The sequence below is a fragment of the Tenrec ecaudatus genome, chromosome 8 (genome assembly GCF_050624435.1).
Source record: "Tenrec ecaudatus isolate mTenEca1 chromosome 8, mTenEca1.hap1, whole genome shotgun sequence".
NCBI classification, from domain to species: Eukaryota; Metazoa; Chordata; class Mammalia; order Afrosoricida; family Tenrecidae; genus Tenrec; species Tenrec ecaudatus.
Window position 1 is genome coordinate 46,548,285 of NC_134537.1, and position 24,478 is coordinate 46,572,762.

The 24,478-nt window shown below is 35.1% G+C and overlaps 1 protein-coding gene across 2 annotated transcripts in view; it reads right to left on the reverse strand.

Annotated features, from left to right (window-relative positions):
- STXBP5L (syntaxin binding protein 5L) overlaps nt 1–24,478 on the reverse strand; it is a 361,575-nt gene that overhangs the window by 263,190 nt on the left and 73,907 nt on the right. The window lies entirely within an intron of this gene.

Genomic DNA, 24,478 nt, shown 5'->3' on the forward strand with positions numbered 1-24,478 from the left:
CCTGCATTCTGTATCATTGCATGTGGCTGTGTGCATCTCCGGAGGGACGTATGGACTGACAAGTTTTGTACTTATGAACTTGAGGTAGACTGGGCTGGGATGTTTTCCTGGTACATAATTAGTCCTTGATATAAAGCTCTTTCTTACACATATCTGAGTGTCACTGAATTTGTTTCTCTAGTCAACCTGGCCTAATACATAGTTGAATATTTCAATTTACCACTTTCAAGAATGGATAGAATGTCTACACACAGAACTGAAATAATACTATGAACATCTTATCCCTAACAAACATATATAAATCAATCCATCCTACAACAACAAAATATACACTCTTTCCCAGCACTTGTTATCTAGACGAGATAATGTTAGGTCCCAAAGCAAGTCTCAATAATTAAAAATATTGAAATAATGTATATCTTCTGTGACCACAATGGAATAAAACTAGAACTTATTAACAGAAGAAAGTTATAACATTCACAAATATGTATAAATTAAGCAATACACTATTAAACAATCACTGAGTCAAAGAAGGAGTCACAAATTATAAAGAACATAGAGCTGAATAAAAATTAAAGAACAACATACCAAAACTTAGGGGATGCAGCGAAGGCAGTGCTCAGAGGGGAAATTTATAGCTGTAAATACCTACATTAAAAAAGAAGAAAGATCTCAAATCAATAACCTAACTTAACATCATGAAGAACTAGTAAAAGAGGAGCAGAGTATGCCCAATGCTACCAGAAGAAAGAAATGTGAAGATTACAGTAGAGATAAATGAATACAGAGGAGAAAAACAATAGAGATAATCAATAAAATTAAAAATTGGCTTTTTGAAAAATCAATACAATTGACAAAGCTTTAGGGACACTAACAAAGACAAAAAGAAAGTAGACAAAATTAAAATCAGATATTAATGTGAGGGCATCACTACAAGAATAAGGGGAAGGAATTATAAGAGATTACTATGTACAACTGTATGTCACCAAATTGGATAATCTAGATGAAATTGACATAGTCTTAGAAACACACAAAATACCTAAGTTGATTCAAGAGGAAATAGACAATCACAATAGACCTACAGCAAGCAGTCTAAAACCTCTCTACAAAGATAATTACTGATCCAGATGACTTCACTGGAGAATTCTACCAAACATTAAAAGACAAATTGACATTAATCCTTTTCAAACTCTTCCAAAAAACAGCAGAAAATTGAAGAATTCTTAACTCATTCTTTGAAGCCAATATTGCCCTGGTATCAAAGTCAGAAAAACACACAAGAAAATAAAATTATAGATCAATATCCCTGATGCAAAAATCCTAAACTACGTACTAGTGAACTATATCCAATAGGAATACATACTATGAATAAGTAAGGTTTATCCTAGACATGCAAGGGTGGTTCATCCTAAGAAAAGCTATCAATTACATTAATAGAAGAAGATCCACATAAGCATTTCAATTGATACAGAAAAGGCAAATGACAAAACCCAATACCCTTTCATTATTTAAAAAAACAACACTGAATCTAGGGATAGATGGGAGCATTTTCAACAGGATAGACTGATGAAAAGCTCACAGCTAATATCATAATTATTGGTGAAAGAACAGAAACTATCTCCTAAGGCCAAGACAAGACAAAGATGCCTGCTTTTACCATTGCTGTTTAAAATCACCCTGGAAGTTCTATCCAGAGTAATTAGTAAATAACAGAAAAAATATATTTAAACTATAAATGATGAAGGAAAACTATCTCCTTTGTATATGACATGATTTTATATAGAGAAATTCCCTAAGATTCCAGAAAAAAGTAGATAAAAGAATTTGGCAAAGTTATAAAGGTATAAGATAAACATTCAAAAATAAATTATGTTCTATACACCAGCAATTAACTACCCAAAGAGGAAATTAGGAAAATATTTATACTTGCAATATTTCATTTATAATGGCATTTATATTTTTATTTAAAATAGCATCCAAAAGAATAAAACACCAAATAATACATTTAGCCAAGAAGATGAAAGGCCTGTATGCTAAAAACTATAAAAACTTTACTGAAAGAAATTAAAGAATACCTAAATAAATGGAAAAATGAGCCCTGGTTGTATAGTGGTTATGGATTGGGCTGCTAAGTACAGTCTACAGTAGCTCAGGACCACCAGCAGTTCCCTGGAAGAAAGACTATGCTTTCAACTCCCATAAAGAGTTACTGTTTCAGAAGCTCAGAAGTAGTTCTACGATGTCCTATAGGGTCACTGTGAGTCAGAAATGACTCGATGGCACTGAGTACTAGTAAATAAATGGGAAACTATTCTATATTCATGGATTGGAATACTTAGTACTTCTAAGATTTCATACTTTCCCTTATTGATCTTCTGCCTCAACGCAATCTGGGTCAAAATTTTAACACCCTGTTTTCAGAAATAGAAACACCAATCTTCAAATTCATGTGGAATCATAAGGGATCTTGAACAGTCAAAATACTTGTGACAAAAACAAAGTAGGAAGATTCAACCTTCCAACTTTAAAATGTGTTATAAAGCTACAGTAAAAAAAACAATGTTCTAGTAGCATAAGGATAGACATATAAACCAACAGAATACTTATGTCAATAAACTCATATATCTATAGTCAAATGATGCTGTTAACTGAATTTCCACATGTAGAATAATGATTTTGGACCCTTATCAGATACCATATTAAAAAATTAATTCAAAAAGGACTAAAAACCTAAAAATAAGAGTTAAAATCATAAAACTCTTAGAAGGAAGCATGGAGAAATCTTCAGGATAAATCCTTACATTTGGCAACAAAAGTATGGGCAACAATATTAAAAGTAAGAATCTTGATCTTCTTTAGAAAAAACAAAAACTTTTCATGATTTTGAGTGAAAGCAATCATAAAAGGAAATATATTGCATGACCTCACTTATTGTATAAAATACCTAGTGCCTTAGTTATCTAGTGCTGCTATAAGAAATAGCATAAATAGGTGGCTTTAACAAACAGAAGTTTATTTTCTACAGTTTAGAAAGCTAGAAGTCCCAATTCAAGTGTCAGCTCTCTTTGTTGGCTCTGGAGTAAAATCCTGGTCTATTTGAACTTTTGCTCTTGAGTGAACTGATATGGACTGGAATCTCTGCTTCTCTTGTTTGCTTGTTTAATCTCATATCTCATAAGAGATTGATTGAAGACACAATATTAATCTTGCCTTGTTAACATAACAGTGAAAACCCATTCCCAAATGAAAATAGTTTTTAAACTTTACTATATCACAGAACATCATCAAGAAAGTGAAAAGGCAATCAACAGAATGAGATAAAACGCATGTTAACTATTTATCTGATAAGAGTTTAATAATTTGTCTATATAGAGTAATTTCTCAGCGGGGAAATTTAACAAGCACTACATATGTGCTTCCTGATGGTCTTAGGCGACCCCTGTGAAAGGGTCATTCGACCACCAAAGGGGTCACGACCCACAGGTTGAGAACTGCTGGGCTAGTGCCTTCAGGCAGCTTGAATTTCTTCCCTCAGTACCATTGGCTCTTTCTCATATGCTACCTCCAGAAATGGCAAAATGGCAACGTGTTCTTTTTGGCATAGTGATTCTGTATATTCTTTCCATTTTCTGTTGATGCTTCCTGCATCATTCAATATTTACCCCATAGAATCTTTCAGTATTTCAACTTGAGGCTTGAATGTTGTTTTCCAGTTCTTTTGTATTTTGATTTCTATATATTCCATTTGGGAAAGTATATGGCTTTTATGTCATTAAAAAGAGGTATTTGTGATGAAGAAGTAACTGGCTTTGAAAAATTCTATCATGCAACCTCTGGCTTTGTTTCTATCACCAAGGCTATATTTTTCAAGTACTGTTCCTTCCTCTGTTTCCAAATTTTGCATATGAATCACCAATAATTCCCAGTTATCAATTATCTTGATTTCATGTTTGATCAATTTCACCCTGAAGGGGTTGACAGCATCCTTCAATTTCTTCATTACTAGCTTTCATGGTTGGTGCATAAATTTGAATAATAGTCATATTGACTGGATTTTCATGTATGCAGATAGATATTAATTAATCTATCACAGACAGCATTGTATTTCAAGAAATGTTCTTTTTGATGATAAATGTGACACCATTTCTCTCGAATCTGTCATTCCTCGAATAGTAAGTTATATGATTTTCTGATTCAAATGACCAACACCAGTCCATTTCAGCTCACTAATGGCTGGGATATAATCTCAATTTTGATGGCTTTCAAATTTCCTAGATTCATACTTCATTCATTCCAAGTTCCAATTATTAGTAAATGTTTGAAGCTGTTTTCTTTTTCTCATTTTGAGTTGTGCCCCATAAGTAAATGAAGATTCCAAAGGCTTTACTCTATCACAGCATTATGGTCATACCTACTTTGAGAAAGAAGCTCCTCTTCAGTCATATTTGAGTGTCTTCTGACCTGAGGGACTCATCTTCTGGCACTATCACTGACAATGTTATGCTACTATTCATGAAGTTTTCAGTATCTGACAATGTCCTTCTGCTATCCATAAGGCTAATTCCTCAGAAATTGACAGCCTATTCCTTCTCTGTAGTCTGATTTTAGTATGCAAAAATCTATTCTCATTGGGTGAAACTTTTGGTATTTGAAATATTACTGACATAACTTCCAGTATCATGGCAACACATCAGTCACCACAGTATAACAAATGGACAGATAAATGGAGGAGCTAAGACCTGGAGTCTCACAATTATAACAACCCAATTACTAGAACAAATACAGAAATCACTCATCATAAGAGAACCAGGGTGATAACAATTTGAAAGAAACAAGAAAATCAACAGACACAAATACTGTGAAGAGCTACTACAGAACTACAAGGTGTGGAATTGCCTCATGTGACTTTTGTTCCTGATTCTTTCAAACTGAAACAATACTTGTTCTGCACAGAGTAAATTCCCTTATATAGTTCTTAATCCTTGGTTCTTGGAACTCAACTTCAGTGGACTTGCAAAGTTGATGATTACCTCTAAGAACTTGTTACTTTTGTTCATCTAGCTGGGAATGCTACTTGATTTATAATGGACAAAGAGTTCACCCCTCCCCCACTACTTATAAGTCAATTCTGACTCATAGCGACCCTATGCAGAGTTCTGAGACTAAATATTTATGTGAACCGATAGCCTCAACTTCTTCCATGGAGCATCTGGTAAATTTTGAACTGCCATTTTTTAGGGTCCCCCCCCCTGCATTTATTGAGAGACTTAAGACTCAGATACATGAAATAAAACAAAAAAAATTTTGAGGTTGGGAATCAAAACCCACAATAGGAGAAAAAAAAAGGTTCTCATTATTTGGGCCAATCTTATGAATAGCAACCTAACACTTAATGACAGCTTGACCAGGAATCCTAGAGCTCGCTTCAGCAACTGACAAAGGAGCTTATAACAACTCTAAAGTGATGTACACTGGTACAGATAGGGACTGGAAATACAGGGAATCCAGGATGGATGATCCCTTCAGGACAAGTGGTGAGAGTGGTGATAGCAGGAGGATGGAGGGAGGGTGGGATAGAAAGTGGAGAACTGATTACAGGGATCTACATTTAACCTTGTCCCTGGGGGGTGGACAACAGAAATGTGGGTGAAGGGAGACATCAGACAGTGTAAGATATGACAAAATAATAATTTATAAATTATAAAGGGTTCATGAGGGAGGGGGAACGGGAAAAAATGAGGAGTTGATGCCAGGGGCTTACATGGAGAGCAAATGTTTTGAGAATGATGAAGGTAAGGAATACACAAATGTACTTTATACAATTGATGTATGCATGGATTGTGATAAGAGTTGCATGAGCCCCAAATAAAATGAATTTTTAAAATTTTTTGGAAAAGAATAATGGCCACATAACTTGAAAACATGTAATAAAGGTAACTAAATTGCAAAAAAAAAATCAACTCTAAAGCATTGAAACTCTGGTGGGCCTCCAGCTTGATGGGAGATGGCACATCTTATAGGGGCATAGAGGCCCTAGGCTGAAAACTCTCCTAGACTCAGGAAAGAGCTGTGGCGGCCAGACCCAAACTGTATAATAACTTTGCTGAGTAGATTAAGCTCTGATTCAATTGACAGAGGTACTGAAGGAAGCAGCCACAGAGGAAAATCCTGGCTAAGAGAGCATTAGGCAGAGCCCTGACCAGAAGACCAGAAGGCATATCCCCTAGAGAGAGAGAGAGAAAGAAACAAAAAAGCAGAGCTCAGCAAAGCAAGCATCAACAGCTGTAACAGGTCAGGCAGTCCAGTAGAAAGTTTTCCAAGGTTCTGGTAGAGAAGCTTGCTAGGCTAAGAGCTGTCCACGGTCTTTATAAAGAAGGGATGGCAATTGAGAGAAATCATAGTGCGTGTCCTGATTTAAGTTTCCTGATTAGTCAAAATGAGCTTCTGTTTGGGAGAACAGAAGACATTGAGGCCTCATGCTGAGATTCCCCCTGGACCTCTCACTATGCATAGCATCAGCTGATCCTGTTCTATTAAAATTGTTTTCACAGTAATGGTGTTTCTTCTGAGCTCTGTGAGCCATTCCAGTAAATTACTTGATTTAAAGGGAGTTGTAGGGCTGACTGATCTGAAATAAAGGGAGTCATGTGCTTACAGCTGGTTCCTATAGACTTATATTAGGGAGGACTAGAGATAACAACCAGCTCCAAATAGCTATAAATAAGATAGAAAAGAATCAAGGACTGCTAAAGTCTTTCTGGGTGAAGGAAGAAAAGTTAAGATTTCCAAAATGCCACAGCTGACATATTAGAACTGGGTGCTAACCACTACATAATTTGGCATCGGAGTTGAATGATCTTGGTTAGTCTCCCTACACAGTTATGGTACAATTGGAGCTGTGGATAGGATAGAATTGCTGAATCCTTATACAGATTCTTCATAGAAACTTAAATCAGCAATCATAACAGTGCTTCAGTGGGCACTTATATTCTTTAAAAAGTGATAAAATAAGAAAACAGTAAAGAAACAGAAATTTTAGGACTGAACAATGATATTTTTCTAAGTTGCTGTATACAATCACTAGTAGAATGGAACCAACAGATAATAAAGTCAGAAGAAACAAGTTACTCAATCCGCTAAACAGAGACAATAAACTATAATAAATCAACAGAGTCCTAGGAACCTGTGGCACAATAAGAAAAAAATCTGGCAGTATCTTTGGACTCACCAAAGAGGGAAAAAATGTTACAAAGAAACGTTGCTACTGTTACTGGTGTTATTAAGTGCCATTGAGTTGATCCCACATTACAATGACTCTATGTACAACATAATGAAAAACCTCCCAGTACTGCACAATTCTCACAATTTTTGTTATGTTACAGCCTATTGTTTCGGTCACTATGCCAATCCATCTCATTGAAGGTCTTTTCTTTATTGTTGACCCTTGAGTTCATCAAATATATGTCCTTTTCCAGGGATTGGGTCTTCCTGATTACATGTCCAAAATATGTCAAACAAAATTGCACTATCTTTGCTTTGAATGAGCATTCTGATTATACTACTTCCAAGACAGAATTACACATGATTTTGGCATTCCATGAAATATTTAATACTCTTTCTCAATATCATAATTCAAAGGTATTATATTTCTTTGGCTTTCTATATTTATTGTCCAGGTTTCACGTGCATACCAGGCTATTGAAAATATCATGACATGGGCCAGAGGTCCCTTACTCATTTAAGTGGGATATTAGCTTTTTAAAAAAAAACACTATAAAGAGGTCTTTTGCTGTATATTTCCCCAGTGCAATACACTATTTGATTTCTTGACTGTTGCTTCCAAGGGCATTGATTGTGGATCCACATAAAATGAAATCCTTGACAAATTCAATATTTCCTTCATTTATCATGATTCTACTTGTATATTTTTCTTTAGATTAAATTATAACCAAAAGCTGTAATCTATGAACTTCATTCGTAGGTTCTTCAAGTTGATTTTGGTTTTCAGCAACCAGTGATGTGTTATCTGCATATCACAAGTTGTTAATGAGTTGATCTCCATTTCTGATGCTTCATTCTTCTTCATATAGTCCAACTTCTTATATTATGTTCAGCTAACCGATGCACACTTTTTTTTTTAACTTTAAACCCTCCAGCATCCCCTGGCTGTTTCAACAACTGCCTTTTGGTCCATATACAGGAACTGTATAAGAACAATTAAGTGTTCAGTAATTTCCATCCTTCACAATGTTATCCAAAATTGGTTATGAGCCACACAATAGAATGTCTTTGGTTAAAAAATTACAAGTGAACATTTTATGGTATTTCTTGCTTTCAGCCAAAAGCCATCTCACATCAGCAAAGATATTCCTCATTCCACAAGCTTTTCTGAATTGAACTTGAATTTCTGGGTTCTCCCTGAAATGTACTGCTACATCCATTTTTTAATGATTTGGAAAAAATTTTTAATTTCATGTGATATTAAAGATAGTGTTAAATAATCTTTGAATTATGTTGGATCACATTTATTTGTATTGGGCATTAATATAGATCTCTATCAAACAGCTGGATGGATAGCTGTGGTCCACTTTGTTCAGCATAGACAACTGCACTTCCAGCATTGTATCTCTTTATTGAAACATCTATTAGTATTCTTTTCATCCCTGGGAGTCTTGTTTTTCATGCAGTTTTCAATGCAGTTTAGACTTGTTCCTTTAATACCATTGGTTCCCGATTTTATGCTACCTATTGAAATGGTTGAACATTGACCAATTCTTTTTAGTAGAGTGAATATATATATATATATATATATATATATATATATATATATATATATATATATATATATACCCTCCATCTTCTTCCCCCCCCCCTCCCAGTATTTTTTCTCAGAGAACCCTCCAGTATTTCAACCTGAGGCTTGAATTTTTCTTCAGTTCTTTCATTATCAAGCATCATGTCCTTCTCTGGTCTCTCCTGACAACTGTCTAAATTATGTAAGATCAAGTCTTACCATCCTTGTCTCAAAGGTCCTCTCTAACCATAGTTCTTCCAAGACAGATCAGTTTTTTTCCTTTTAGCAATCCATGGTACTTTCAATATTCTTCTCCAGCAACACAATTCAAATGCATCTATGCTTCTATAGTCTTCCTTACTCAATGCCAGCTTTCATATGAACATGAAGTGATTTGAAAATACAATGACTTGGGTCACGTGAATTTAGTCCTCAAAGTAATATCCTTGCTTTCCAATACTTCAAAGAAGTCCTGAGTGGTAAATTAACCTAATACAACTCATCTTTTGATCTCTTGGCTTGCATCCAAGAGCATTGATTGTGGATCAAACCCCCCCCCCCAAAATCTTGACAACTTCAACCTTTTCTCCATTTATCATGTTAGCAACTGGTCCAGATGTGAGGATGTGGGTCTTCTTTACATTGAGCTGTAATCCATACTGAAGGCCACAATCCTTGATCTTCATCAGCAAGGGTTTCAAGTCCTTCTGGGTTTCAAGTCCTTCTCAATTTCAGCATGCAAAATTGTGTCATATGCATATTATAGGTTATTAATAAGCATTGCTCCAAGTGGCTGCCACATTCATTTTCATATCATTCAACTTCTCTGATTATTTGTTCAGCATACAAATTGAATAAGTATGGTGAAAGTATAAAACCCTGACAGACATACATTTCTTGATTTTAAACCATGCACTATTCCTTTGTACCATTTGCGCAACTGCCTCTTGATCCAAGTACAGTTCTGCATGAGGACACTGAAGTGTTCTTGAATTCCCATTCTTCTCAAGGTTATTCATAGTTTGTTATGATCCACACAGCTTAATACCTTGGTATAGTCAAGTATACCAAGTAAATGTGAGAATAATGTTCATAAAAATAGGAATAGAGGGAAATTTCTTACACTTCATAAAAGTATATACCAAAAAAAGCTCTAGTTGCACAAGCAGTTAAGTGCTCAGATACTGACAATGGCAGTTTAAACCTAACCATTGGCTGCATGGGAGGAAAACATGGAACTTTTCTATAAAGATCACAGCCAAGAAAGCCCTCTGGGGCAATACTATTCTGTCACATGGGATTTCTATGAATCACCTTTACATCACCTAGCAACACAAAAAAGTTACAGTGGAAATTACCATAAAGGAGAAAAAGAATACTAAGATTTTTACCCTAAGATTAAGAAGAGGGCGAAATTGTCCATTGTTATCACTTAATTAACATAAAATGGAAGATTTAACCAGTGCAATAAGTCAATAAAGAAAAGACATGTATATTAGAAAGGAAAGAGTAAAATTGTTCCTATTTGCAGATGACATGATGGTTTAAATAGAAAATTCACAACGAGCATTCAGAAACAAAACTATTTTGACTTCATAAACTATCTGGCCTGGTGCAAAATAAAATGTCCTCTTGTTTCAAAAGCAAAAAAAGTGTCATGAATAGTAATAAAATCTATCCTTTATGTGGAGAGTAAATTGGTAATTCCTAAAACAGATGGCAATAGAATTAACATATGACCCAGCAACATCAGCATATACCCCAAAGAAATGAGACAGATCATGATCACTCGTGTGTTCTTCCATGTTTATTGCAGCACAGTTCACAATAGGAAGAAGATGGAAGGAAATAGCCTAAATCCCCATCAGTAGAAGAATGGATAAAAATATTTTGGTTGGAGAAAGGAGGAACCCATCACAAGCTTGGGAGACCAACCCCCAGGGGGACAAATAACAGAAATGTGGGTGAAGGGAGACAACAGACAGTGTAAGACACAAAATAACAACTATAATATATAAGTGATCAGGGACTCACAAGGGTGGAGGAGTAGGGGAAGTGGAGGGGGGGCGAGGAAGAGCTGATACCAAGGACTCAAGTAGAAAAAAAATGTTTTGAAAATATTATGGCAACATGTACAAGTGTGCTTAATACAATTGAATAATGGATTGTCATAAGATTTGTAAGAGCCCTCCAATATAATAATTTGTTAAATCTGTTTAAAATACTTTGAAATATACATACAATGGAATACTGTGCATCCCTAAAAATCATCAATGAAACACAGCTCATGATATAGAGGGATCTGGAAAACATTATGCTGAGTGAAGTTAGTCACTCACAGAAGGGAAAATACTGTATGAGTCCACTGCTCTAGGGAAAAGCAACAGGATGTACACAGGCTCAGGCTTGCAGGCCATCCAGTCTGCTAGCCAGGGCAGCCAAACAACCTGGTAGAGAACCTGTCTGGTTCCAATGAACTAGGCACCATCCTTTCTATGTGGGTACCCTGAAGGTCACTTTGGTGGAGGGGTCCTCATATCATCTGGGATTGGATTGTCAAGGGAGGGAGAGGGGAGAATGACCACTTAGTGGCTGCCATGAAAAGCTATGATGAGGTACCCTGAATTGGCAGGCATTCCTATAAGAGGGACAAGGCATACTGATGGTAAAGTCAAGTTAGGAGAGGAAAAAGAGTGCAGACTCATCTGGGAGAGGACAAGTGCACATCTGTTGAAAAATAAAAGGAAGGGACCAACTTCAAAGTTGAGGGGAAAAAATACTAACAATAATTTTAAGGACCCTAATGGGGGAGTATGCCTGGTAATATTCACCAAATGAACCACATTAGCATAAGTTGCTGTACACACGCAGGGAACCGGCTGAGTGCAATAGAGCACTGGGCACTGAATTTTGAATTTTCAAGGTGTACAACATGTTCCAAAGGCCATATCAGAAGGATCCATTGTGGAAACTCCATTAAGTGAACTAGACTCTACCTTAAACACACCTGTAATCTGGAGACATAAGACTGAAATTACATGGTATGTGAAGACACAGCAGACAGCTTAACCAAGAGTACTGAACTGTCAGAAAGCAGACCAACTTTGACTCAGTAAATCAATGTCCCACTTGCTGTATTAAGATAAGTATTATTTTGGCAGACTGTTGATTGACATTGTCAGTGAATATTATTGTAAATTTTGCCTGACAATCAACTCCCATTTTTGTATTAATAGGATTTATTCTTTATAAATGAATAATTCAGGTATGTAGTTAACCTACACTTGTTCAATCACATCTCAACAGTGTTTTAAAAATTAGCAATATGGTCTAATCAATGACACTATTAACAGAACATCCTTATGCACCAGGGAGATGAACCATAAAATTCTCTTCCATAAATTAACAAGATCTCTAAGGGGAGCCTGAGGCAGATAAAAATAAGAGAACCAGGAATGCATTTGGGGCTCAAACTTAATCCTAGCTACAATCTAAGAACAATTCATTCTTAAGAGTGGCTATCCCCTCCCAACTCTCCCCGCGCCCCCCCCCCCCGCCAAATTGAAGTTTTTTTAAAGCTAAGTATTTACAGAACAACCTTCTAATCTTTAAAGTACTCTCCATTATACTTAATACATTTATCAAATCTGCGATTCCACTCTTGGAAACATTTTTCAAACTCATCTGTTTGGATAGCTGACAGCACCTCCCTCATCTTTTTCTTCACATCTTCTCTGTCATTAAATTGCTGTCCTTTCATGTCCCTCTTCATTCTCAGAAACACAAAGAAGTTGCATCAAGCGAGGTCAGGTGAGTGTTTTGCCCCAAACCGGTGCACTTAGATGACTGTGTGAGCAGATGCATTGTCATGGTGGCAAAACCAATCCCTTCTCTGCCACAAATCAGGTCTGTTTTGTCACCCACTGTTACACAATCTCGTCAGAACCTCTAAATAGAAGGTTTGATTAACAGTCTGACCAGGTGGAATGAACTCCAAATGCACTATAAGTCAACATTTTCATCAGATCTTGAAGTTGATGGATGTCCAGAATGAGGTTTGTCATCAATCGCCATTTCACATTTTTTGAAATGAGAAAACCATGTGTGCACTTGAGTTTTCCCCAGAACACTGTCCTTGTAAGCTGTGTTCAATATCACAACAGTCTCTGTGGCATTTTTCCCGAGCAGGATACAAAACTTCACAGCCACACACTGTTCTTTTAAATTGGCTTCATAAAAAACAAGGTTCCAGGGAAACTGCTTTTACAAAAAAATTCACTATGAGCAGAGAGAACCTTTCCAGGAGACATCACTGTGCAATAACTCAGAGCTTGATCTGATTTTTAGGGGTTACTCCTTCGTATAACATGGACATGCCCAATACTCACTCTCATGAAGGAAGCACAGAAGATATGGGTGCTATAGCAGAGTGTGGTGGAGAAATTAGATGGTGCCCAGCTATCAGATAGTATAGTATCTGGTGATTTAAAGGCTTGTTTCCAAACAAGCAGCCATCTAAGTGAGATATCAACTAAGTCCACATGTAAGACGCACACCAACATCCACAATGCAAGATTTTTAAATTATATAATCCAAAATTGAAGAAGAGAATAGTATCAAGAGCTTAAAATTTGAGTTTCTGGCTCAGATGGATGACAGTGGAGTGCAAAATTCATCTTTAAGATCTACACAGGAAATAAGTCTCTGGTGTTTTCTCTCTAACCATAATTGAGGAACAGAAATAAACTGGTTACAAACACAGCACATTGAAGAGATGACTATAGAAGATCAAAATGATAAATCTGACTTGAACAGTTAAAACTTTGTCACTTGATCTCCCCTCCCTCTGATACACTTTGGGCTAGATCTGGTTTTCAATATTTTCTGTTTTTGTTAGTCTTTTCATATTGGGTTTATCTCTGATGTAGCTTGTCATTGTGGGTAGTCATCTAGAATCCTTATTATGTGTTTTCTGTTTGTTTGTTTGTTTTTTGTATATGAAACCCAAGATTGATGAACCTATTGAGAAAACAACCAAATAAGTGTTCCTGGGAACAAATGGCGTGAGTGGGGGTGGAAGGGAGCTGATATCAAGAAGTTGAAGGAGAAGAAATATATTTTAAAACTGATTGTAATAGCAATTGCTCAATACTGCTTGATGTAATTGACCTATGGAATGGTAAGATGTCTGGGTTAGCCACTAAATGAAATAGTTTGGGAAAAAATAATGTTCTGAAGCATGTGTAATGGCACAGAAAAATGTTCCCAATATAATTTTCAGGAAAAAAACTAAATGAAGCTGTGAAACTAAAAAAAAATTTTTTAATTCCCTTTCATGAGCTCTCTTGATTTTTCATTGTGATTTTTTCTACATTAAAAATATTTAATTTTAAAAGGTTATTAACTTTCTGAAACATTTTTAAGTTATAAAATTATCAATTTTAATGAAAAACATTTAATTTACATGCAGAATCCTCCAAAATTACACAATTTGTATTTTATAATTCATAGATGCACATGTATGTAGTTCTTACCAGGAAAGAATGCATACCCAAAATAAATTGAAATATTTTTCTTTTCTCTTGACACATATACATGCTACCAGCACATTCTACCTTCAGTGTATTAATGAGTAAGAAAAGGAACTATAAGTTGCCAAATAATTCTTCTCTGTCATTATTTTTAGCATAAGTTATTAGCTAATATAGGAATGTAACACAAATGATGAAAGGATATAAGAAGATTTCTTGATCCTTATTCTTACAATGCCACTACGTTCTTTCTATACAACTAAGTTGTGACTCCTAAGATAGTGTGGTCTTTCAGGACTATTAGTGCCCCTACTTCCACAGCCACAGATAACACACATGTCTTGCTTTCATTTTGAGTCTCCTTAAATGCACATGCATTGTGGGTCCATCGAAAAGCTGTGCTCATGGAACAGCACAAATAAATGCAAATGCAGCCAAAACCTAGACATACATTTTGTGTATATAACTTCTGTTTATAAACATTCTCCATTGTTTCTTTGGATTTCACATATAAAATACAAGTCCAAATATAAAAGTATTTGAAATTTCAAGATGGCAAGAGTAGAGCATTTAGCCAAGCACAGGCTCCTGCACCACTGTATAAGTCAGATGAACATAAAGCTGACCCTAATCTAAAACTAATAAGCAAGTTAAGCAAAGTTGCAGAATTCTAAACCAACATTCTAGCTAAACATTCTAGATGTTCGTAATGAACATTCTAACACATCTTTGTCCCACAGGGTAGGTTCAAAACACCAACCTTATGGTTAACTTCCCAATGCTTAACACATCATGGCACTAGCTCTTTTTTCAATGAACGTATGAAAACCAAAAATGTTATTCAGAAAGAAAAGCTAAAGATAAGGTATAAATCTAATATAACATGTATGGAACTTACATGTTGCATCAATTTGTTGAAACATTTCAAATGACATTCTGTCAATTCTTGAAGCCTTGTTTTTCACTAATGCTCTCCACACAACTTGGATTTCTTCCTTTAATAATGTAAGTTTCTAATCATATTCTACCTATTGAAATGGTTGCATATAATTCAATTCTTTTTTGGTGAATGTGTTCTTCTCTTTTGATTTAAGGAAAAGAAGTAATTTATTAATTCCATAAGGACAAGAAATCTAAGGCTCAAGAGTCTAGAACATTTTTTAGACTGCCATATAACAACTTTCTAAGTCACCAGTACTGAACATCCAGTGCAAAGCAAGAAAGACAAAGTAAAAAATCCCTTCAACACAGGTTTATGTTAAGCAGCCTTGAGGAGACCTTAGAAACAACCTCTAGAATGTCAGCACAGGAACATTGTTGCTGGCAAAATAAGCATAGTAATAATACACTTGCAGCTGCATTAATAATGAGAAAAATAATAAAGCAGAAGTGAGAAAGAACAGTCTTTAATACCAGGCAACTATGTTAGATATGTGCTGCTTGCATTTGAGGTGGTTGAGGTATGGCTCCACTAACGAAGGAGAGATCTGTCAACTTCACCAGAGTTTCTGACCTTTAGAAATAATTTAGACTGAAAAATAAGAGGAACACTATTGCAACAAGGCAGATAAACAAGCTGCTTCTCAAATCATTCTTGCTCTTATAATGAAAGTAAGGAAATAAATTTCCCCAAATTGTTTATTGATGACTTCAATTTTTTTGTATTAACCTTAGATAAACCTTTAAAATATCAATAATTAGCTCAAACAGAAGAAGATGGATCCTGGAAAAAGTAACTTCTTCCCAAGAAAATAATAGAAATCAAAAGTAAAATAATTTGGTTATCTGTGTCCTTTGAAAAATACTTAAGCCAAGTTAGAGACAAAATGAGCTGTGGAATGACATCAAGAGCATCATACATGTAGACAGTAAAAGGTCATTTAAAAGGTGTGGGGGGTGTCAAAATAGATGTCATAGCAGAAAAGATACTGAAATTTTTTCTTGAGCATAAAGCAGCTTAAGAAAAGGGAAAAATTATGAAAATACCTGAATAGAAAGTTTCAAAGGGAAGCTCAAAAAGATATTCTAGTGAAATGTGCAAATATCTGAGGTTAGAATACCAAAAAGGAAGAACAAACTCAGAATATTTCAAGCTGAAAGAACTGAAGAAAAAATTCAAGTCTCAAGTTACAATATTGAAATACTTTATGGGAAAAATATTGAACTGTGCAGGAAGCATCAAAAGACAATTGAAGGAATACACAGAGCTACTGTCCTTGGTCAAATGGACAATACACACTTTTCAAAAGGTAGCATATAATCAAGAACCAATGGTACTGAAGAAAGAAGTTCAAGATACACTAAATGCATTACTGAAAAACAAGGCTCCAGAAATTGACAACTGTACTGACTGCAATTAGGATGCACTAATTGGACGCACTAATTGCAATTAGGACACACAGGAACCTGCAGGATTCAAGGTTTCCTATATCCTCATGAATATGAGAAACGGAAATGCTGGTTGACCACAGAAAACATAAGTGTGGGGGCACTCTTAAAATGACAAACGTAATTCTCAGTGAGGCAACGCAGAAGGGCAGCCCAGGAAATACAGGGTTCACTGTTTTCCTTCAGTACTAACTGAAATGTTTCAACAAGCTGATGCAATACAGGAAGTACTCAATCACCCATGCCCAGAAATCTAGAAAACAGTTACCAGAACAATTGGCTAGAAGATATCCATATTTGTACTCTTTCCAAAGAAAGGTGACCCAAAGGCATGTGTAAATTATCTAACAATATCAGTACTATTACATGCAAGTACAATGATGTTAACAATTGTTCAACAACAGTTTTAGCAGTATATTGATTGGGAGCTGTCAGAAATTCAAGCCAGATTAAGAGGACATAGAATGAGAAAAATCATTTCTAATATTTAATAGACTTTGGTTGAAGTCAGAGAATACCAGAAAGATGTTTACTTGTGTCTTATTGACTACACAAAAGTAGTACTTCACCATGAGGATCAAAACAAACTTTAGATAGTATCCAACATAATAGGAATTCCAGTACACTTCATTTTGTTCACAAAAACCTAGATCTGGATCAAAAGGCAGTTGTTCTAACAGAACAAGAATATCCTGAATGGTTTAAAATCAAGAAAGGGTGTGTGTGTCAGAATGGAGAATCAAAGCCTATCTGTAAAAAATTGGACACCCCATCACAGAATGGTCACAAGGAAAGGAAGAGCCAACTAGGGTGCAGTATAGCACCAATGAAACACACAACATTGCTCCAGTTCTTTAATGTCCACCCCTCCCCTTCATCCTCTCACTATCATGACCCCACTTCTACCTTACAAATCTGGCTAACCCAGAGCATGCATACTGGTACAGATAAGAGCTCTTAACAGAGAGAATCCAGGACAAATAAACCCCTCAGGTACAATAAAGGGAGTACCAATACCATGAGGTTAGGGGGAAGGTTTGTGTGTAGAGGGGTGGGGACGAAGAAACCACGACACGGGGTTGGGGGGTACCCATCGCAATGATGGCTGGTCCTCCCCTAGTAGATGAACAACAGAAACATGGGTGAAGAGAGACAGTGGATGGTATGAAATATGAAAATAAAAACAAATTGATAATTTATCAAGAGTTCACAAGGGTGGGATGGTGGGGCAGAGTGGAAAAAAGAAAGAAGCTAATACCAAGGACTCAGTAGACAGAAAAGATTTTGTAAATGATGATGGCAACATGTGTATAAATGTGCTTGATACAATTGATGTAAGGATTGTTATAAGAGCTGTAAGACTCCCAATATAAGAATTTATTTTAAAACATAAAATAAAGTGTGCATCACAGTTGCATCCTTTTACCAAACTTATGCAATCTGTATTCTGAAAAATAGGATGAAAGTGTGCACTATATGAAGAAGAACATGGCACTGGGTTTATAGGCAGTTTTATTAACAACCTTCATAGGCAGATGACACAACTTTGCTTGCTGGAGCACTTGCTGATAAAGATCAAGGATTGTCGTCTTCAGTATGGACTGCATTAAAGAAAACAAAAATCTTCACAACAGGACCAATAAGCAATAACATCATTCGTGACAAACTGAGAAAAATTGGCAGTGTCAAAGATTTCATCTTGGTTGGATGCACAATCAATGTTCATAGAATGGTCAAGAAATCCAGTGACGTAGTGCATTGGGTCAGTCTGCTGCATAAGACATCCTTAAAGTGTCAAAGAATGGGGATGTAATTTTGAGACATAGGGTGTCTGACCCAAATCACAGTATTTTCAATCACTTTATATGCATGTACAAGTTGGGCATTTTGAATATAGAAGACCAAAGAATGGATGGATGTATTTGAATAATGATCCGGTGAAGGATATTGAAAGTACCATAGACTGCCAGAAAGAGACATAGATCTGTCTTGGAAGTACAGTCAACATACTCCTTGAAAAGAGGATGATGAAACTTAGTCTCATTTTCTTTAGACATGCTATTAGGATAGACTATTCCTTGGAAAAGGACATCATTCATATTATAATGGAGGAGGAGCAAAAAAGAGGAAGATCCTTGATAAGGCAGGTTGGTTCAGTGGCTGCAACAAAGGGCCTAAACATAACAATTGTGAGAAGGATGCAGATCCAAGCAATATTTCTTCTCTTGTGCATATGATCTCTGTAAGTCAGAACCAATTTAATGGCTCCTAACAACAATCAAGTTAAATATGTTTAAATGAATTAGGAATGACTAATTCTTTTAATATGCAGAAAAGATATCCTGATACTTGGCTTTAATAATGAATATAATCATTTTTGCAACTTAAAGGTTGTACTATAAAATATATGTAGTAAAGACAGAAATTGTAAAATTTTATTTAAAAAATTTATTTCACAGTCAAATTTCTTGCTATAATATAAAATAACAGCTAACAGAGTTTCTTGCTATTAACATGTTCTGTAATAACTAAATTACGGATGTAATTTTATTATTTATATACTACTACTTCAATGGCAAGATGCTTAATAGAATAAATTCCTGAGTTGGACAAGCTACAAAATATTAAAATAATAACAAAATTTGCTCAATCTTGATAGTCTTCTGTCCTTAGTCAATTGTTTACATAATCTACCTATGAAGCAAAATTATATATCTCTGAGTTTATCTTAACTTTTACTGTGTCTCAAAAACATTACATATTTGAAACTCTTTGAAATTAATATTAATCATTTTGCTTAGAGATACTTTTATCTAAACTTTCTTTTTAATTGACTATTTAACTTTGTATTAGTTTTGAAATTAATTACCATCATCTTATACTTTTAAGAATTATTATTATAAGTAGAGACATTTTTAAATTGTCATTTGTCAGTAAGTTCTACTTTGCTGATTAATTAAAAACCTTTGACCAATTTTAGACATTTAAAAAGTATTCTCTTTAGATTAATACTACTTTTCTCATATTTCCCAAGTTGTTTAACTTATAGGTTTAAAATATTGTGATTCTCAAATTGAAAGCTTCTATTTGGAAATTTAGCAAATTCATACAAATCATGATGATAGACACTAGTGAGATTTAAGTTATGGGTTGAAAATGGAATAACATTAAGATTTCCTGCTAAATTCTAAAAAGGGACAGTTCTGTGTCTTATTAGATGACTATTCCAATGCCCAAATTTAATGCCATTGTTCATACACAACCTTAGATTTTTACAGAAGGTAGCTGCTACTGCTGTTATTAAGATATAGGCAAATACTTCATGGTATTTCTTTTTCACTTTCAAGCATTTGACCTAATATTGCTGTTAATATATCTGTTCTACCTCTGGCTTTCTACCAACTTCATGGAAGTTGGGACAATCCATATAAACCAATTATGGTTTCATTTTAAACTTCAGGTCTTAAAACTAAACAAGCAAACACTGGTGCCTAAAAGCCATTTTAATTTAAATGAAGTGCAAGAAAAACCAGTAGACTAATTTGCTTTGAAGGTTTTGCTCTGTAGAAGAATACAGTCTCTTTAAGGAACTAATTTTCTCCAAGGAAAAAGAAAATCAAACCAGTGAATTTGGGGTTGGGGCAGGTAAGTGATCATTTAATCTGATCTCCCAGGCAATGTTATGTGTCTAATGCTAATAATACATTGATTAGCATTTATTTATGCATCTTAAAAGTCAGTTCTCAGAGGAGTTTTCACCTCAGCTGGGGTCAGTTTTTCCTTTAGGAAGGAGTAGAAGAGGACAAAATAGTTCTTGTCATGTAGCATTGTCTCACAGTGACCCTAATTTAATAGGTGTCCCTACGAAGGTGTCCAGTGAATTTGAATGGAAATTGATGACCAGAGAAGGTGGATAAACTAGAGAAGGGATGTCTTCCCTTGGGGAGCATATTTAACATTATTTGTATAGACTCCCATTAGGGGAATCTGCCCTGTATTATGTTGTTAGTCGTGCATTTTTTACGACATTTATTTTCTGCCTTTGATAATCCATGCCTCCTGCAATAGGTGACCTAGATTTTGTGTTTGTGAGGTGGATAGCATCTTCATAGGTCACACCAAAAGGATTTGATTTGGAAACTCCACTACATGAACCAAAATTTATCTTAAACATGCCTATTGGAGTTTAAAGGAATTAAAACGCTCCTTTGAACTAAGAGCTGAAACACTCGAGTGTGAATAGAAGCAGAGGGCAGTTTTCCCAAAGTGATGAACTCTGAAGTCATTGGACTTTGTTCAAATTTCTACCGCTTTTTCAGTTGACCCAATAATTGGCAACTTAAGACTATTGTAAAGAAAATTATTGCCTTGTCCCTTGGCTTCATCAGTTTACTGGAAGTCTGTGATGGGCTGATTCTGAGATCATTCCAGTGATCCCTCCCCATCCTGGTATTCATGTCTGTATAATCCACTCTTGTTGCGCATGTATAGAACCTGTAACTTGCTTTTAACCATAATACTATGGCAAGGGTCACAGGATATCATGTCTGTGAATAAATAACATATGACCAAGTGATCTCCATGAGGAGATTCTCCCATTCTGAAGTTGAAGAAGCTACCATGTTGAGTACTGGCTTATGGTGAGGGTCACATAGGACAACAGGGAGCAAAAAATTGAGGCCCTGAATCCAACAATCTATGAAGAAGAGGATGTTGCCAAACACATGTGATCTTCCCCAATCTAGCCTCAAATGAACTACAACCCTAGCTAATGTCTTAATTGCAGTTTGTGATCCTGAAGCATAAACCAAGCTAAGCCATGTCTAGTCTCCTGACCCACAAAAACTATGAAATCAATACATTTATGTTATTTTAAGTTATTATCTTTGTGGTAAAATTATGTAACAATAGGCAACTAACTAAAACAACACAATAAGATCAAAGTTTCATAATTACAAAGATGAAAATAAGACAATCATTATTCAAAAATGACATGATTGTGTACACATAAAAACCTATACAAGATAAACAAATAACTTGAATTGTTAATTAAATTTAAGCAAAGCCACTAAGCACAAACTCAACATAAAAACAAAGGCATTTCCATATTCCAACATAAATTCTATTGACAACAATATTTTTAAATGATATTATTTACCATAACATAAAAAATTTCCAAGGCCAAAATTTTTTAAATGATCTAAATGAGAAATTTATAAGCCCTATTTAGAAAAGTCAAATACATAGGATATATACTACATATACATATACACGACTAATATATATGTGTTGTACATGTAAGTGTATAATGCTTATGAACTTATTACATAAATCAGATTGCTATATATTATTCATATATAGTTATCAGGTGGAATGAATCAACATTGTAAAGGTGTCAGTTCCCTCAAAACTAACCAAATTCAAAATATTTCTAATCAAAATCTCATCTAGTGTTTTTATTGCATTTGCTAACCTAAAAGACAAAGTTTCAATATAGATCAAGGAATTGATGTATAATTGTGATCAAGTTATGGTATATTCATTAAATTGTATGCTATCTAACACAGAAAAGGAATAAACTGTAGCCAGAATGGAAAGACTTAGTCTCATCTATATGGATATGTCATAAGAAGAATTCAGTCCCTGGAGAAGATGCTTGGTAAAGTAAAGGGTCAGCAAAAAAGAGGAAGACCCTCACTGAGAAGGATTCACACTTTGATATCTTTTTAATAAAGGTTTCTATTATTTTATAGCAATACTTCCTGATACCCTCATATTATTGTGTCAATAATTAGGAAAACATCACAAACAAAAATAAACTCTGAGTTAATGTATATATTTAATCTAAGGACATGCACAGCATAGCCAATCTATTTTCACTTGAAAGCCATATAAAACAACCCTATGCAGCTCCCAAGATACACAAATATATATATAGTTGTTGATACACTCACAATGTGAAAGTTTGATATTATTCATATTGTGAATCACATAGAAATCAAGATAGATTCTCTTCTATATTTAAGTTAAAATCAGATTTAAAGCAATCCAAGAATCATGCACCAGAAACAAATAAAATATACAAGTCTATTACTCAATCATCTAGGGCCAGGGACTCCTTCAGAGTGTATGACCAAAGGTCTCAATAAGCAAACTAAGAGTTATAATATAAACTATAATACATATAATATAAATATAATGATATACAGATATTTGACATAGTTAAATGGATAACTAATGAATTGCAAGAGGGTTTGGAGGCCATTCCAAAAGATACTTGGTTAGCTTACCTATATATACCAGAATTTTCCTGAGTTTCATCACACATTTAAATATTTTTCCTTACTTTTGGAGGAAAAACATAAATTATAAAAGTGATTATCCTCGAGTTACCTGGCAATATTTATCTGTGGTTAAGTGAAATTATCTGTAATCTTCTATCCATGTCTTTATAATTCCCACCAAGTGATTATGTATACATGCAAATAGGATGTGTGAAATACTAATTGAACAATTTTGCCATTCCACTGAGTATATAAGTGATCCATCTCAAAAGCAGTAAGAGAAAGAATCCCGTGAGGAATAAGAAAGAAGATCCCCATCAGAGTGCAAGTGAGAACTAAAAGTGACAGAGCCAGCAGAGGATGCAGCACTGAGACCAAGAGATAGATCAGAGGAGCCACACTGAGACCATGAGGCAGAGTGGTGGGCCTCCCAGACCATAGAAAAAGGTAGAAGCCAAGGGACCACATGGCTGAGGGAGAGAAAGAAAGAGCTATGCCAGCAGAGTTGGGAAGATGTGTTGTAGACTAAAGAACTATATCCTTAACATTTGGAACCTGCTAGCTTCCCTGGTCCACTACTTATTTGTCAACTTGTCAAACTGCGATGGCTTGTGTGTTGCTGTGATGCTAGAAGATATGTCATGGGTATTTCAAATGTCAGTAGTTCACATCATTATAAATGGAGACAATATTGAAGTGGTCAAGGATTTTGTCTTCCTTGGATCCTCAATCAATGCTCATGGAAGCAGCAATCAAGAGATCAAAAGACAAGTTGCATTAGATAAATCTGCTGCACAAGACCTCTTTAAAGTGTCTAATATCAGGGGGGTTACATTGAGGACTATGGTGTGCCTGACCAAAGCCATCGTAATTTCAATTGTCTTGTATGCATGTGAAAATTAGACACTGAGTAAGGGAAGCAGAAGAATTGATGTATTTGAATATTATGATTCTGGAAAAGAATATTAAAAGTTATATGTCCCTCCCTAAGCTTTGACCCATTAGTGATGCTTTCTTCATTCAATAAAATAAAATGAGTGGTATTCTGTGCCTCAGCCAATGACTGCATGCCTCCTCCATTCTTCACTTTCCTCAATTTGAGTGGGACTTGATAATCAACATCAGTTTCTCCCAGGGCTTTCTCTTTCATTATTAACAAATCATTTTTAATGGGATAGTCATTCCCATTCACTGCAAAGAGCCTGTTTCTCAAATAATAAAGAAAAATTAGATTATTCCATAGCTAAATTATAGAGACAGGTAATCAAATCAATTTTATTTATTTCTCAGCGTATTGTCAGTTTTGAGGGTCATGTTCTAGGTCTGGTTGAGTTTATAATTAAAAACATTATAACTGTATGCTTTATTATAAATATAGTATAATTATCATATCCAATGATATAATTTTCCCTTTGTGATCATTAAGATTTCATTCTAAAATGACAGAGCTACACCTAGATTTGAAAACTTAATCTTGTATA